General features: G+C 40.7%; 1 protein-coding gene across 2 annotated transcripts in view; it reads left to right on the top strand.

The window, feature by feature from the left end:
- The window catches only part of LOC120528441 (zinc finger protein 260-like), a 413573-nt gene that overhangs the window by 335314 nt on the left and 59429 nt on the right, over positions 1 to 18830 (top strand). The window lies entirely within an intron of this gene.

Below are 18830 nucleotides of genomic sequence, written 5' to 3'. Positions count from 1 at the left end.
AAGTAACAAGTCACCATACAATCAGCTCAGTAATAGACATTAACCCTTCTGTAAGCTTAGAATGCCAATTCTTCAAAACATTTAAGGAACATTGAAATATATTCATAATGTTTTATTATTCTATCCATCTATCCTTCCAGTGTTGCCACCGCAAGAATACAGCGTGAGGCAGGAACAATCCGTGAACGGAACGCCAGCTCATTCCGACCACTGTCTACCGTGTCGACACGTTTAATAATAGTATACATTATTTAAATGAAGTTAAAAATGTATCTGTATAATGTAATGTATATACTTAACTGCATTTCATCTGAAAAATGATATCAAGAGCTCCAAGAAGATCTCGCCTGGACATTTAAATCGACTTAGAAGCCAGTCGTCATCATCTGTAAATACACACTCTCTTCTATTTAATTGAATTAAATTCCTTCATTATTTATGTATGGTAAATTGAGATTCAATTTGTAAAACCTCCATAAACTTATTTTCCAATAACATTTAAAATAACAGCAACAATAATAATAATAATAATAATAATAATAATAATAATAATAATAATAATAATAATGAAAATATACAATATGAAAGCATAAGTGGCTCAGGTTGTACAATATTACAACTGTAATGTAAGTTTACAGTGAGGTATTTGTACTGCTTTGACGCTGGGTGCCGGCAGTTTGCAAAACCGAGTCGAAAACTTGAGTACACAGGGGATTGAACTAGTGTGAAAATATGTGTGGCTTTACGTCAAGTTAATTTTTTTATATCATGATATGAGAGTGGAAACGGGCGTACGCAACATTTTTATGTGTACGCATCATTTATACTTGAGGCCCCTGGCCACCAATATAGTTGACACACACAATGTCAAGCTTAACCATTTCGTTTGTGACCAAGATGAGTGAATTTAACCAACGGATGATGCTGAGAAAAAGGAGCAATGAGACAAGCACCACAGAACACATTACCATCTTATACACTGAATTCATCTCATAATCAGAAATATTGATGTGTAACTCTATCAACAGCATTAAGAGAAGATGGCTAACCATTGGTAATTGGAGTTTGCACAGCAGCTAATCTATACTAATAAAAGGCAAAGCCCTCACTCACTCACTCACTCACTCACTCACTCACTCACTCACTCACTCACTCACTCACTCACTCACTCACTCATCACTAATTCTCCAACTTCCCGTGTAGGTAGAAGGCTGAAATTTGGCAGGCTCATTCCTTACAGCTTACTTACAAAAGTTGGGCAGGTTTCATTTCAAAATTCTATGCATAATGGTCATAACTGGAACCTATTTTTCTCCATATACTGTAATGGAATTTAGCTCGATGGCCGTGGGGGTCTGAGTTGCATGTCGCGTAATCACGCCTCCCACATAATCACGTGAACTGACTGTGAACGCAGTACATAGAAAACAAGGAAGAACTCCAAACAGCGCTGAAGAAAAATGCATACAAGCTTATTCATAAGTGCAACTACTGCGAAAACAAAGCACGGTGTAAACCGTAAGTTTAAATTAAGTTTATGGACACACTCCCGCTACCGTTGGTCATGCCTTCGTTGAATACTTTATTCGAGAGATACAAGTTTAATGAGACTCTGGATCACTTTGTAACAGAGTTAAAATTGCTGAAGCGAGAAACTTTTAAGTGCCAGGTCTTAGCTAACATTAAATAATGCCGTGGAGATCGCAACATCACACAAGAGAGCAGGTCACGTGAACTGACTGAACGAGTGATCACTTCCATGCATCAAACCTGTTAAAAAAATGCATTACACAATTGACAAGGTAGGAGAAGAATATGCTCTGAGCTGAGCTCCATAGCTAACGTGGTCTTGTGGAAGCAACTTCGTCATGCTGCCACCAAATACTATCAGAAAAATCCACAAGTTAATACACACACTGTCTCTAGAGTTTCTCCACACTCAATGTATTCCTTGCATCCCCGTTATTCCCTCTGATCTCCCATTTCAATTCAAATGTCTCCAATTTCCAGTAAGGCTCTGCTTCGCGATGACAATTAATAAGTCTCAGGAACACACCCTACAAAAGGTTGCCATTGATTTCAGTCAAGATTGCTTTTCTCCTGGACAACTATACGTTGGATTCTCAAGAGTGAGCTCTCGCTTCGCAGCTTCATCATATTACAACAGGAGTGCTGAACTGACAACATGCTATATAAAGAGAACTATAACAATTATAATAAACGAACAATAAAACAGAGGAGAACCCGTGGATTAAATAAAAAGGCAGCATCCTTGGCGAAGCAAGGATGGCCTTATATGTCATTCGTTTATAAAACAGCGGAGAAGCTGTGTAAAGGCAGCTACACAAAAAAACAGCAGAGCGCCACACTCTGAATGTATTTTGCTAGTTCACTGTAAAATACAGAGGTTGAAGTAAACTCCCCCAGTGAAAGGGCAGCTAGAGCCAGAGACTAAATCACCACCAACTCTGGTTCATTGTTAGAAATGGTCTCATTAGCAGCAGGGAAGGAAAGCAAGTGAGGCAGTCAGCAATGTGATTCTGTGACCCTGGATGATAGGCCACAGTGTAGTTAAAACAGTACAGTGGCACTGCTCAGTGTGCCATCCACATGCCAGGGCAAATAGACACTTTGGAGGACAACAAAGTGGCCAAAGCCTGATGATGGTGTGGACATGAAATTTCAACCCCACAAGCAAGCCCTCCATTTCTCAATAGCTCACATACATCTAAGGTCGTCCGTATCCACTGTGGAATCCTTCAAAGTGCTTTCACTTTTTGTGTTGTGGTACTTTTTATAACTTGACTAGCAAAATACCCACGTTTCGCAGCGGCGAAGTACTACTTTAAAATTTTTATTAAGAAGAAAATTAAACCTTTTTAAACTGAGGGAAAATATACCAATAATTATTTGTTAAGAAACTTTGTATACCACATTGTGAGTTCGGCCCTCTGGTTGTAATATGACCAAGCTGTGCACGGAGCTTACTCTTGAGCATGTAACATACAGTTGGCCATGTGAACAGTAATTTTGCCTCAAATCTCAAAGCTTGGATTGCTGCTGTCATAATAGGTTTGAGTTTCATGGTTTGTTTCAATTACGACAGTATTTGCAGGACTTGTGTTGAAGTGACATTCGGCATCTGTCAAGCGTTGTAAGCATACAACCGGTTTCATCGATAACTTCACATCCAGCTTTTGAGAGTTTAAACAATCATAAACATCAAAGTGTCCACTACTGAAATCGTCACCTGTCAATCTAAGATGTTTAAGAGACATTGGCGGTTGTCGAAAGGTTTAAAATATTTGGTCATTTCGGTACACTTGAAAGCGACAACCGAACAATTTAGCGGCAGCCATCAACTCACATGCAGAACCATAGGTGAAGGGCTTAAGCATTTCACTCTTCTAGTGCTCCTGTGTAGTCTAATTATCTCCTGTACCGTCATCAGTCCACACTTTGAACTTGTCCCAGTCATTCAATACATAAGACACAATGTTCCTCCGGATATCAAGAGTGTGCCTGATATGACTGTGCAATATGTAACAAAGAGAATGGAAAAGGCAGGTGCCATCTCCGGGCATGGAATCCACTCGGTTCTTTGATCGATGGTGATCACCTCGATAGACATGTTAATGGGGATACGGTTGGAATGATAAAGGAAATGGGTACCTGAACAATGTAAAGTAAGTCTAAAATACCTACACAATAACTATAATTGTAATAAATGAACAATAAAACAGCGGAGAAGCCGTGGATTTAATAAAAAGGCTGTAGTTATCAGCAGGGAGACGTGAATCACGTGGCGAAGCAAGGAAGGGAATGTAGAGACCGGAGCGATGGACGGCCTTAAATAGGCAGGCAGCCAACAACGTGGGAGGCGTTGGGATGGGGGACCCAACGCCGCCTCACACGGTGACCAAGCTGCAGGCTATTGACGTATATATGTACGTAAGTAGGATTAAGTTAGCGTTGGGAACTCGCATATCAAATTTTTTGAAGATGGGCCCATAAGTAACAAAGACCGTTGAAAAGTTCAATATGGTGGCCGGCAGTGGCATCATACCACCGAAATAAGTACATACATTGGTTTCGGTTAGCTCAGGGAAGCCACCTACCAAATTTCGTGAAGATGGGGCCATAAATAAGAAAGTTCAACATGGCGGACATTGTCAACTGTTACCGACCGTTATGACCATTACGCATAGAATTTTGAAATGAAAACTGCTTATCTTTTGTAAGTAAGCTGTAAGGAATAACCCTGCCAAATTTCAGCCTTCTACCTACACGGGAAGTTGGAGAATTAGTGATGAGTGAATCAGTGAGTGAGTGAGTGAGTGAGTGAGTGAGTCAGTGAGTGAGGGCTTTGCCTTTTATTAGTATAGATGATTATATAACTAGCATACCAACACATCTTTATAATGCATTTTTATGTATTTTCCTTTGGCCATTTGTTGACATAATTATTCCCTATTATAGCATAATTTTGATAAATAATATTAATTCTTGGATATTTCATTGGAGAGCATAGCTTTTAATGTTAATCTTTTGTAAGGAACATAGCAGTATAATTTAAACAATTGTAGATCTCAGAAAGCAAAAAGATTAGATATGCTAAACTGACAAATAAAGTACCATGATAACAAACACATAATTTAAATGTTGTATACTTTTAATTCTTGCTGTTTTCAATGGATATCTTAACTTATAATGTTGTACCATTTTGTAATCAACATATTAGATTCATTTAAATGATAAGGTAACTAACTAACTAAGTGACTAATAACTTCTGTGGGCACACTCTGCCTGGTCGATGCCATATTGGAGTTTGTCCTCGAGAACGAGAAAACTGCCTCTGTGCCTCTGATGTTCATAGATGGGAGGTCTCTGACGGACATATGTGCCAATGAAATACTGTAAATGTCAGAGTATCCTTCCAAGAAGGCTTGAAGGGTATCCTGGAAATGGTCTCAGCTAGGACTCCTTAGTTCTGCAGGATGACTTCATCACCTACGTGAAAAATGATGCGGACACTTGGGGCCTCATGCCCAAACAGTGCGTATGCACAAAAAATTTTGCATACAAACATTTCCACGCTCAAAGCGCGATCTATAAAACCGAAACTTAGAGTAAAGCCACACACATTTTCACGGTAGCTCATACCCTGGTGTACGCAGGTTCTCTGCTTGGTTTTGCAAACTGCCGGCACCCAGCATCAAAGCAGTGCTGCTGTTCCAGTGTGGTTACCCATTATATTTTAAATCCAGATCCTTGACACGGCTTTATCATATACACTGAAACTAATTGCATATTGTTCATCAGTTTAAGGCATCTGATTGTAATTAACAAGTAACAATATAATGGTCCACAGAATGGTCAAACTATTCTAAATACCATAGTTGCTTTAGCATTGTTACTCTCACTGCACCTTTTTCTTCTTCTTCTTTCAGCTGCTCCCATTAAGGGTTGCCACAGGGGATCAACTTTTTCCATATTACTCTCACTGCACCACTCAGAGTAATGTATCATGGTATCTGAGTGAGGAATCACAGTTATACAGCAGCTGATCGGAAAGAAGTATTGGGATACAGCATCAAGCACACGCTGCCTCAGCCATGCTGTCTATTTGAACTGCTCTCATACGCCAAATGCTTCAGAGCCTTTCCTGTACGGACTTTGCGGTTCAGAAACAGTTTCATCCCAAAAGCTCTTAACACACTCAATCAGTCCATCAAGTGCTCCTTGTAGAACTGTTTGTACTTATAAGTACAATTACCTCACTGTAAATTTGCGATACAGTTATAATATTGCACATCCTGAGCCACTTTATAAAGCGCATATTACATATGATGGCGATATCATTTTTAAGATGAAATGAAGAAAAATATGTTTATTATATTATACAGACAAAACTTTAACTTCATTGAAATAATCTATATTGTTAATAATTAAACATGTGAGGACACAGTACCGCAGTGCAAGCGAGGAGCTGGCGCACCGTTCACAGATTGTTGCTGCCACATGCTGTATTCTTCTAAACATGTACCACGAAGATATTTCAATGTTCCTTAAAAGTTTTGAAGAATCGGTGTTCTTAACTTAAAGGTGGCTTAACGTCTTTTACAGAGCTGATTGTGTGGCAATTGGGAATTTGGAGGAAGAAAATAAAAGATAGGAATTAGAGGTTATTATGTTTGAAAGAGACAGTACTGCTGCAATAAATTATTTCATCGAATGTCGCACACGGCAAAGCAGGCATCTTGCATGAGGCAGGAACATTCTCTGTGCCACCATGTTCCCATGTTTAATAACATGTTTAACTCCTTAAATCACAAAAATAATGTCACGTATACATCTCAGTATTTTAATTATTCAGAGAGCTATAATATTACGAATGTAATGGATTCTGTGTCCTGTCGGAGGAAGAGAAAGCCTGAAGAACTTAGTAATTCACACACATAGAGCACATAGAAGAACACATACAATACAAAGCACTTAATGTGCTACTTTAGTTACAATGGGATTTGAGAAACTAGTAAATTAAATGATTTTAAGATGAAGTTTATGATGTTCTACTTCAATGACAAAATAAACTACGTGATTAAAGTGGAAATTTCGAGATTAAAGTTGACATTTCGTGCTTTTTTCTCAATGTGTGCCTTTTTTTTTCTCTGTACCCTAATAAGTTTTCATATTACACTCAGATGGTGGGCTACAACTCACCTTTTCACGGTGACTGCTATCTGACAACTTCTTTTTTATTTCGGGCACTGTGCGACTTTGTGAACTTGAGCTTTCGAGTTTCTCCGACACTCTATGTCACTTGATCAACTTCCTTTGTTTAAACCAACAAATAGTACATTTTGTCTTGCTTCCACTTGGTATTCGCTGAAATTCTTCTATTTTCCCCCATGCTTTTGCCATTGCCTTTTCAGAGAAGGCTGATCTTAAGGGCTATTTATATTGATTTGCATATTCAAAGAGGTTTGCCTTGTGACGCAGTTTCTTCAATATTACAGATCAGTATAACATCAGCAAAACTGCATTTGCCACCTCAGTTCATCTCTCAATCTCACCATCCCTTTTCCCCTCACTTGTGATCATTTACAGCTCCCTGGTATATATGTGTGTGTGTGTGTGTGATGCTGCTATTAATTGGTACAAGCCCACTTTAGTTTTCTTCATGAATTTGTGAAGAGACCCTTACAACAGATGAAGTCTTCTCCTTTACACAGTTATGCTGATACCCATTTCCAGAATTCACCCACTGGCTTTATCTTAACTACCAAGTTACGGTCAGACGTTCTCAGACTCAGAGCAGGTGAACTCCTGACTTGGTTTGTGGTTACTCAGGTGGAGGTGATGCTTTGCCCAGATTGTTGTATCCATGGAGAGCGTCCTCTGGCACACATGGAAGAACATTCAGTTTGCTTTGTCTTTCTTCTCACAGATTCTTTTGTCTCTCTAGGCTTCTTGCCCCTTGTAGCTGAGGGCTAAACTGCAGTTTTCAGTTTTTGAGGTTTGACACTTGCAGACCCTCTTTAGCTGTGATCTCGTGACTCCCTCCTTCAGCAGTTCTACAGAGAAGTTGTATGTGGTGTCTCTCCTGCTTGAGCAACTTGCTTTCCTTTAGAAGGCAGGAGTAAATGTGCCATCCAAGTCCAACACTGCCACAGGTAGACTTCAGTTCTTACTGTCTGGCACTACGTTACCCTTTGGAGTAGAAGAGATCATTTAGCCTTTGTGATGGCTACAATAAGGGTCTTACTACAGGGCAGAAATCAGAGTTCTAGTGCTTGGAAAGGGTTATAAAGGAAGGAGTGGACTTGCTGCTGTAGGTGTCTTGGATGAACAGAAATCCAACCTTTTTACTGCTAATTGCTGCTAAGTGTTATTCTTCATGTTGATTTTTTTCTCCTTCTTCAGTCACAAAGTGATAAAGAGTGCCATATTGAGATATCACTGGGTGTCATTTTGCCTGTGGTTGATCAGACTGATCAGATGACACCAGAAACTGTCAAGGAGAGTCTTGGTGAAGTGAACTGACATCTGAGCTGAAGTTATGAGTCAAGAAAAGATGGACAGGCAGTGGAAGCTTAAGAAAATGAACTTTGACCAAGCATTGTCATTCTGTCCTACAAGTGGATGTCTGTCTTCAGAGTCATCTGAGGAATTGATTTTGAATGTGATAATAATGCCAAATAATACAAAAAAAAAATAAACAAACAAAGAATTAGGTGCCGATATTAGTGATCTGATTCATATTAAATTGAAAATTATAAGGCCACTTCATAGACTTCATTGCTGTTTAAGAAGGAAGTTGGTTGCTTAACATTTGTTCATCTTTGAACATAAGAATGTGGCAGTACTACAAAGTGTATCTGTTCTGTATCCATGTTATGTTTTGGACGACACTCCATGGTGACTTACTACTCATCGTTTTAAGAACACCTCAGGTGGGTCACAATGTTAGATGTTTCTATGAGTAGCCCATGTGATAATCACACCCCTGCCAGTAGCCAGTCCTGGTCTGCAGGCTGTAATTTGAACTTCACTGCTTTAGATACTCAATAAAAAAAATAAATAAATTTAAAAAAACTGATTAGAAAACAAAGAAAGTCAACTTAGTTTAATGAGAGCACTCAGCTGACTTGACTATCCATGGATAACATTGGGTGTCTCATCCTGGACTGTTTCATGCCTTCCACCAGTGTCATCAGGATAGGCTCTGGCTCCCTGCTATCTATATTTGAAATCTGAGGGTTTTAAGATGGATGAATGGATTTCTCTGTTACACTAAATTGCAAATCCCTTATCTCCTGTCATTCATTTTCAATTCACTTAACATTCAACTTCCATCAGCTGTTTTTCTTCTCTTTCTGTCTGTAGCTCAGCCATTTTATGCCCATTATGTCCAGTTGCCACAAACATCATGTTTACAGAATACAGTATTTCCCTACTTTTCTGATGTTTCTCCTTTAGATTTCTATCAGGATCAACCAGCTTGTGGTGCATCAGGGCGTCTCCTTCAAGGTGAGGCTACAGGTGAGTCAGAGAGAAAGAAGCCATGCAGGTTAGACAGGACTTCACCACTCTGAACTTCCTCCTGGTACAGATGTCACACTCCACATCTCCAGGGCGGGCACATTTCTGAGGTGAAGAAGGACTGAATGTCGTCTTCTTTAATTTCTTGACGACTTCATTCAGCAGAAGGTTTCTGTTCAGCTCAGGCCTTGTGATGAAGATGAGTCTGCACTGAGGACAGCTGCACTCTTGGCTCTGATCCCAGCAGTCTGTGAGGCACTTCAGACAGAAATTATGTCCACAGGGGATGGTGACGGGGTCAGTCAGGGTGTCCAGACACACCGAGCAGGTGAACTCATCCTGTGATACACACAGCTGGGCTTCAGCCATCATCAGTCTGAGGAGTGGTAGGCAGAGAGAATCAGTCAGAAAAACAAGGAAGTGACTTGTGAAGAAATGAAAGTGAAAGTTTGTCTGTGCTCAGTGAGGAGGAGGAGGAGGAGATTTAAAGAGAAAGCTGAGAGCTCACAGAGAGAACATCTGAGGAGACACTGAGGGTGAACAGCTAATTGACTGGTTGATGTTAATCCATCAAATTATGAATTTTTGTTTTTTTCTTTGTCCATGTTAGTAATTTATCAGATTTTTCAGTGAACCCCTCAGCTGTTTGACTCTATTATGGTAACTGAAGCCACTTAGTTTTAAAACAGAATAATGGGATTCATTAATAAGGACAAGGATAATAGGAATAAGAAAACTTCTTAAAAATTAACCTAACAGACAGACAGACAGACAGACACATAACATACAGTAGGCCCTCGCTGCTTTCAGCTCCTTTACAGGATTTGTTGATTTTCTTAGTTATTTACGCTGTATTTTTCACAGGATTTGTGAGAGTTAAACAAGTTTGTCAACTAGGCTGGTCTACTCCTGCACCCTATGATTAACACACACACACACACACACACAGAGCCTACTCACATAATTAGGCATAAGTGATGCCCTGCTGCTCCCTTCACTACTTCTAATTATTAAATATTTCTAAATTATACCAAGAAAAACATGTTCTTAAACAAGCTAGAAAATCCTAACAATTTGATACACATTACAACATATTTTCCGACTTGTTGACTCCTCTGCTCTTACTGTGGCTATGCAGCTCACTCTCAAGAGTGGCACGTGCAGCTGGCCTGCGTCCATTCCTCTTTTATCCTGCCTGTCTGAAAGTCTCCACACCTCAGGAATCGGCACCTTTGATGATCAGGTTATGACTTTTTGATGATGTCTGTGTCAGTTTCATGTTATTGGACAACAATGTTGGGCTTTGAGACATTTACATGTAGTATCAAACATAATAGTATCTTGTAGACATTACTCCATATTCTTATTTAAATATATCAACTACAGCAATTATGACAATTGATATTCACAAAAATGTGCAGCTGTTTAAATATATCAACTACAGCAATTATGACAATTGATATTCACAAAAATGTGGAGCTGAACACCATACACAGATTTCTTCTATGTTTATTTTTTATGGTTTCTTTAAATTTTTATTGGCACTACACTCTGTAATTTAGGTTTGGTTAACATTAAGAATGTATGGTGATTCTCTATCCTGTTAATAAAGCCATTGTAGATCATTCAAATTATTTCTGATCTCCTTCCTTTGTCAATAAGCACTCAGTTAAGAAACACAGCTATGAGGTGTCTAGATAATAGTCATACTTCAAGGTTTGGTGAAATCTTTAGAAACTCAAACTGCCATGGATTTAGAGAAAGCTGGTATTCTCTAATAAAATTGAATTGATGTGAAAAGGAATTTGTCAATCTATATATATAATTCACTAAGGGCACGCAAGACAGAGAGCCCCGCTCACCAATTCTAAGATACGCTCGACAGAGCCCCGCCCGCCAACTCTAACCCTCCTCCCGCGTCATGGGATATGCACGACAAAGCCCCACCCGCCAACTGTAACCCTTCTCCTGCGTCCACCGTTGCTCTCGAGGCATGTGCACTGCCTGCTCATGTGCCCGCATGCAACAACTCACCAAACACAGCCTCAGTCGCTTTTGTCTGGCCTACAGTCTACATGAGAGAGAGACACACACACACAGGCGCGTGAGAGAGACACACAAACACACAGGCACGCAAAAGAGACACACACACACAGGCGCACGCGTGGATTGTTGCAATGTTACTTTTCTTGGTAGTTTATTAAATTACGGATTTTTCAAATGTTTATTTTTTTCCCTGTGCTTAAAACTCATTAAAAAAAGTGTTTTTAGCGAGTGGTTCGTAGTGCTATAGCGCAAACTCTTGCAGTGTTAGTTTTCTCTGTTATTCAAGGTTTTCTCAGTGTTATTCAATGTTTTTACATTTAGTTTACTATTATGCTCTGCATTCTATGGTATAATTAACTATATTTGTGCTTACAAACTTAAAAAAATATATATTTACATACAGTTCATATGGTCTGGAATGAATTAATTGTATTTACATACAATCCGACGGGGGAAATTACTTTGATTCACGACCAAATCGGTTTACGACCAGAGTTTTGGAACAAATTATGGTCATGAACCGAGGTTCCACTGTATATATAATCAATCAAGTCGCCCGATCATGGGGTATGCACGACAGAGCCCCGACCACCCACTCTAACCCTCCTCTTGCGTCATGGGGAACGCATTACAGAGCTCCGCCCACCAACTCTCACCCTCCTCCCGCGTTCACCCTTGCTCTCGAGGCATTCGCACTGCTTGCTCATGTGCCCGCCCCCAACACATCACCAAACACATCCTCACTCACTTTGGTCTGTGCTGCTGTCCACATGCAGCTGTGAGCCACATCGACTGTTCACGTTGATAATTATGAGGCGTATGTTATGCCGAGGGTTGGATAGTATTTAATAATACAAGCTGTCTCAAATTAGAAAGTGGTGAATTAGGGCGCAAATGAAAATCTTCAAAGTTAGAGGCTTACTGGTGTGCATGGACTGAGAGAATCGACTGGCAAAGATCTGAATACGAAAGAGGATCATTACTGTTACAAAAAAAATAGATGAAGATATAAAATATCCCTGGAGTTGTACTTACAAAAGTATAAATTTAATAACTGATCTAAAAATAAGAAAGCAGAACTGCCTGGCAATTCCACAAGAAACCTAATAGAAATGACAGTACAAATGTTTTTAATTATAAACTCAATAACAAAAAAGTTAATATTCAGCCATCAGCTTTAATAATATTGGATCAGATCAGGTCAGTCCTTGTATTTGTCACTTTAATAAGTGACAAATTAATCAGATCAGATTTTAGTAGGAATCAATTCCAGGGAATTCCAAAGGGGTCACTTACTTTTTCTTGCAACAGTACATATATTAGAGCCTGAGACCCCAACAACTGCTGTGTCCCGTGAATGTCACTTGTTAGGTAGGACAAACATGTGGACCTGCTGGAGCAGCACAAATTAAGGGCTGAGTATTAAGTGCTATTGACAGATGGCTGTATGTATGAGCACAAAGTGACAAAAGTATCTAGACTGCTGTCCTCTCAAAAGACATTTTTGTGTTCCTCCATTGGGGATGGACACAAAAGGGGTCATTGGTGACTCAAGGGGTCTGTCATCTCATACTAAAGTGTCTGTGAATATCTGAAGACGAGGAATCATCAGTTTCTTGGGCTCCGGCCATATTGATGGGGTTTGGTGTTTTATTGAGGCACTTGATATCATGTCAGACATTAAACTGCACCTCCTCCTCCCTGCTTCATGTTTGTCAAAGTCACTCAAACCTGACTAACTTCACCATCACTTTCAACATTTAAAGTGTCAATTACAAACAATACTTGTGAACTCTTTTATCTTTCCGTTGACATACACATTCTGAGGATTAATTAACAATTCCTACATGTTACATGACAACTGAAATCTGCCTGTATAAATAGGCAGATAAAGGTCCAGGTAGAGAGACACTCCTTCTTGCATTATAGACCTCGGCAGCAGGTGGTGACTGTGAGATCTAAATCCGTCACCTTCTTGGAGCCTGAAGGGATTAAAAGAATGTGGAGAAAATACAGAAGGAGTGAGGGGTGATAGTGAGAGAGAAGGGTGTCAGGGGGAGAAAGGACAAGATGAAAAAACTCAAGGAGCAGAGTGAGTCAATCGGGCATGCTGCTTGTGTGTCAGTGCTGTCGTCATATAACGAGATAAAGACATTTGGAGAAATTCTTATTTAAAGAAATAATTCAGATTGGTTTATCCTGTCTGACATTCTCTTTTCTGACTTTTTATAAATTGATTGCCATCCTGTGATCACAGGTTGCATTCCTCGTTGATCAAATCTGTGTCCTGATGTGTGACTGACATCTAATTCTTTAAACACCTGGTCGTCAGACAGGCCATCACATGATCAGCAATATAAGCAAATAACAAATGAACATCTGGAATGAAGTAACTGTTTAGCACTAAAAAAACTGCAATTTGTGCATTTGATTTAGACAGTTTTCAAAAGTGTAAATAGCGTAAAGTTCATAGTTCAACATCAAGTAGTGAGAGGTATTAAGGCATTGAAGAGTCAGACAGCATGGGGGAGAGAAACTGTCACAGTCTGAACGACTCGGATGCTGTGATTCTGTCTGCTAAATGGCAAGAGCTCAAAAAGCCAATATGAAGGGCATGAGGGTCAGTCACAATGCTGGGTACCTTGTGAAGGTTGTGTGTGTTGTAGGTGTCTTGTATGGAGTGCAGAGACACAGCGATGAAGTCCGTCCTCAGCTGTCTTAGCAGTCCTCTGTAGTAACTTGTGATCCACAGCACTACAGCTCCCCATACCACACCATGATGGAGCTGGTCAGCACATAACACATTCATGAGTGTGCTCAGTAAAGTGGCTTATGTTTGGTCAGTGAAAGGATGCAGCTATATAATAAGGACTGATTGGCAAGACTATGGATAGGGTGAGAAATAGCGTTTAGTGGAGTGCAGGGTCATGAGGGGCCAACCATGGTAGCCGAATATGAAAGACAGCAATCAGCTTTGAAAAGGAAACTGATCCTTAGCATGGCCCACTCACTCACACACACACACACACACTGACGCCATCTGAGCTAATTACAGTATGTCAATATTTAAACAGGGTCATACTTACATAATCTTTCTGTTTATAATAAACTGTAAATTGGCAAGTGAGTGTGTGTTTGTGTTCAACTTGTGATGGACTGGCACCCTGTCCAGAGGTTGTTCCTGCCTACACCCCAATGGTTATTGAGGCTCCAGTTTCCCCAGAGACCTGCTCAATACAAACATGTTTGAAAATGGATAGATGGGTGGATGGGTGGATGGATTATTCTGTTTCTTAAAATGAGTGGGCTGCAGTTATGTTGGTGGAGGTCTAATAGCCAGGAACTTCAACTGCAGAGAAAGGTAAGGAAAATAAAGTAGGATCTTGAATAATAAAATGAATTACTGACATTCACAAAAGAAACAACTGATTATGACTTATTTCATAAATTGACATTTGCTTCTTCTCCTCCTAACATTCCTACAATGTTGATGAGTTAAAGATGAGAACTTACTATGGATGGACAACTGGATTAATAAAAAGCACCAGCATGAGTAGAATGAATAATCAGTTTAACAGCTCGCTGTCTTGATGTGGCGAGGGCTGCCTGGCCGTCACATTTCAAATCTGTTTATGGTGATTGATGTGTTGTGTTTTATTTTCAATTTATTTCATTTGTAAATGTTCACTGAGCTCTGAGTCTGTCTTAAGTAGACTGCAGTGTGTAATAAATAAATAAGAAATACTAACATGAATGACACTTTAGCAGACCCCCTGTGACAGGTCATCTCTTCTCTCACTTTGTGGTCTTCACTCTCTGAGCTCCTGTCTCACATTAACTGCTCACCCTCAGTGTCTCCTCAGATGTTCTCTCTGTCAGCTCTCAGCTTTCTCTTTAAATCTCCTCCTCCTCCTCCTCACTGAGCACAGACAAACTTTCACTTTCATTTCTTCACAAGTCACTTCCTTGTTTGTCTGACTGATTCTCTCTGCCTGTCTCTCCTCAGACTGACAATGGCCCAGCATTGTGGATTATGGGATGCGTTCACCTCTGTAGACCCTGACTGATCCTGTCTCAATCCCCTGTTGTCATAATTTCTGTCTGAAGTGCCTCACTGACTGCTGGGATCGGAGCCAAGATTGCAGCTGTCCTCAGTGCACGAGGCCTGAGCTGAACAGAAACACTTAAAAATTTAACAACAATAACATTTATTTCTATAGAACATTTTAATACAAATAATGTAGCTCAAAGTGCTTTAAATGATGAAGAAAAGAGAAAAAAAGACAAAGTAAGAATTAAAATAAGACGACACTAATTAACATAGAGACCATTTAAGAGACCGAGACTCAGTTCTCCTCCATCTCAGAGTTATGCCGGCTCTGTAGATTTGGAGTGTGACGTCTGTACTGGGAAGAAGTTCAAAGCGATGAAGTCCTGTCTCACCTGCATGGCTTCTTTCTCTCTGACTCACCTGCAGCCTCACCTTGAAGTTGACGCCCTGAAGCACCACAAGATGGTTGATCGTGATGGAAATCTAAAGGAGAAACATCAGAAAAGTAGGGAAATACTGTATTCTGTAAAAATGATGTTTGTGGCAACTGGACATAATGGGCATAAAATGGCTTAGTTACAGACAGAAAGAGAAGAAAAACAGCTGATGGAAGTTGAATGTTAAGGGGATTGAAAATGAGTGACAGGAGTTAAGGGATTTGCACTTTAGTGTAACAGAGAAATCCATTCATCCATCTTAAAACCCTCAGATTTCAAATATAGATAGCAGGGAGCCAGAGCCTATCCGGATGACACTAGTGGAAGGCATGAAACAGTCCAGGATGAGACACCCAATGTTATCCATGGATAGTCAAGTCAGCTGAGTGCTCTCATTAAACTGAGTTGACTTTCTTTATTTTCTAATCAGTCATGAAAAGGTTGAGCTGGAGACGGAAAGAGAAGGAAAACAGGTGAGTGGCATTTAGTAATTAATGGAAGCAAATTTAAAATAAGGAGTTAAGTGATACACAAATGTAACTTGGATGACCAATGATCCCTCCAATCAGTGGGTATTCCTCCCACGCTGAGCGGTCCTATGCCACGGTAGCCTTGGACCATTGGGAGGGGGTTGGCTGACCCCCTTTTACCTGCTCGGCTCCAGTGTCCTCGGAGACGTGATTTCTCTGGCACCTGGAGGTGACAGCACAGATCCCACACCCTCCCTGCAGGGCGCCTGGGTGCTGCCTTTCCTAGCAACAGGCCTGGTCTCGGAACCTCCTGCCTGCGAGGTATGACAATGACAGATGACGTCCGTTGGAGGCGCTTTCCAACAACCTACAGGTCTACCCGGCTGATCCTGGCAGTAACATATGCTTGTCTGAGAGATTAAGCCATGCATGTCTAAGTGCAAATGGAAGTGACAGTGAAACTGCAAATGGCTCATTACATCAATTATGGTCTCTTTGATTGCTCCACGTTACTTAGATAAATGTTGTAATTCTAGAGCTAATACATGCAAACAAGCACTGGCTCCTGTCCTGGGGAGGATGCATGCATTTTTCAGGCCAAAAACCCACCCAAGTACCCACGCCCAGCCAGCTTTGGTGACTGTACATAACCTCGGGCAGATTGTGTGCCCTATCAACTGTCAATGGTACATTCTGTGCCCACAATGGTGACCACGGGTAACAGGGAATCAGAGTTCAATTCAGAAAAAGGAGCCTGAGAAATGGCTGCCACATCCAAGGAAGGCAGCATGCATGCAAATTACCCACTCCCAACTTGGGCAGGTAGTGATGAAAAATAACAATGCAGGCCTCTTTGTGTAGTGACCCCGGCTGAATGATGGTCAACTCTCAGACTGATGGTTTATGAATTTTATTATCGTTTCCGTGACCTTGTTCCATAAACACACCGTAAGAGCTATAAAAGGCAAAGTACAAAATAAAAAGCATGTAAATAACTTCACTCATAAACATTGTTTTACATATAACACAGAGAAATTAATACCTTGTTCACTTTTCAGCGAGGTCCTTGATTGTTAACCCCATGTGTCGCCATTTTCCTTTCCTATTCCCAGCAAAACTGCACAATTAATTATGCAAACTAAAGACACCCAATAACTTGTCAAAATAAAAGTCATGCAAACGTTGCGATTCAAGCCCTGCTGAAGCATCATGTGTGCTTTACACGTTGAGCCCTGTAATTGGAATGAGTGTAGTTTAAATCTTTGCACGATCATCCATTGGAGAGAAAGTCTGGTGCCAGCAGCTGCTGTAATTCCAGCTCCAATAGTATATATTAAAGTTGCTGCAGTTAAAAAGCTCATAGTTAGATCTATGGCGGTCTGCCGTGAGGTGAGCTATCGCCTGTCCGAACCCCTACTTCTTGGCGTCACCTCAATGCTCTTGACTGTGTGTTTCAAGCATGCCCCCTGCCCGAATACCACAGCTAGAAATAATGGGAAAGGATTCTGTTTCTCTTTTGTGGGTTTCCTGAACCGGGGCCATGATTAAGAGGGACTGCCGGGAGCATTCGTATTGCGCCACTTGAGGTGAAATTCTTGGACTGGCGCAAGACAAGTGAGAGTGAAGGCATTTGCCAAGAATGTTTACATCAATCAAGAAAGAAAGGCTGAGGATGGAAGACGATCAGATACCATCGTAGTTCTGACCATAAACAATGCCAACTGGCTATATGACTGTGTTCTTTCCTGAGACACACCGGGCAACCACCCAGGAAACCAAAGTCTTTGAGTTCTGGGGGGAGTATGGTTGCAAAGCTGAAGCTTAAAGGAATTGACAGAAGGGCACCACCAGGACTGGAGCCTGTGGCTTAATTTGACTTAACACTGGAAACCTCATCTGGCCCGAACAACACGGAGAGGATTGACAGACTGATAGCTCTTTCTTGATTCTGTGGGTGATGGTGCGATTTGTCTTGTTAATTCCAATAATGAATGAGATTCCCTCCTGCTAAATAGTTATGTGACCCCCGAGTGGTCAGTGTCCAACTTCTTAGAGGGACAAGTAGCTTTCACACCAGGATCAGGTTTCCTCAGAGTCACGTTATTTGGGAATGCAGCACAAAGTGGGTAGTAAACTCCATTCAAGGCTAAATACGAGCAGAAGACCGATAGCCAACAAGTAGTGTAAGGGAAAGTTGAAAAGAACTTTGAAGAGGGGGTTCAAGAGGGCATGAACCCCCTAAGAGTTAATCAACGTCCTAGCCAGAGAATCAGCTTTGAACAACTGCTCAAAGTAGCCAGCCCAGCAGGTCACAATTGCAGTGTCATCCATAAGGACTGTTCCATCAGCTGCCCTTACTGCCACTCTCCGAGGAACAGATTCAGATGTGAGTATACTTCGATTCCTGTGTAAGCAGGACGTGGGTCGCTAGACCACAGATGATGTGTCACTTGCTCACAGATCCCTCTAACAAACGCCTCTTTATCTGCTCTCAAAACCCTCACATTGATCCTTCTCACTTCCTGGTACAGACCAGAGTTACCATTGAGTCATGAGCTGCGACTCCTCTCGATGATTTTCAGGGTGCCCTGCTAAGTGAAACAAAACTGGTAACACCAAAACATCCCTCAGCAACCTTCAGGGTCTTGTCACAGAAGGTCTCCAACATCACATTAGGATAGGCAGTTGTAAGAGCTAATCTTAGAAAGTTGAAGTTTTGAGTTAAACTCATATTAATGTTTGCTTAATTTGAATTGAATATAAATTTCTTCCATAGTCATA

The sequence above is a fragment of the Polypterus senegalus genome, chromosome 4 (genome assembly GCF_016835505.1).
Source record: "Polypterus senegalus isolate Bchr_013 chromosome 4, ASM1683550v1, whole genome shotgun sequence".
Lineage (NCBI taxonomy): Eukaryota > Metazoa > Chordata > Cladistia > Polypteriformes > Polypteridae > Polypterus > Polypterus senegalus.
The sequence above is the reverse complement of the archived record's forward strand: the minus strand, read 5'-3'. Positions and strand labels throughout refer to the sequence as shown.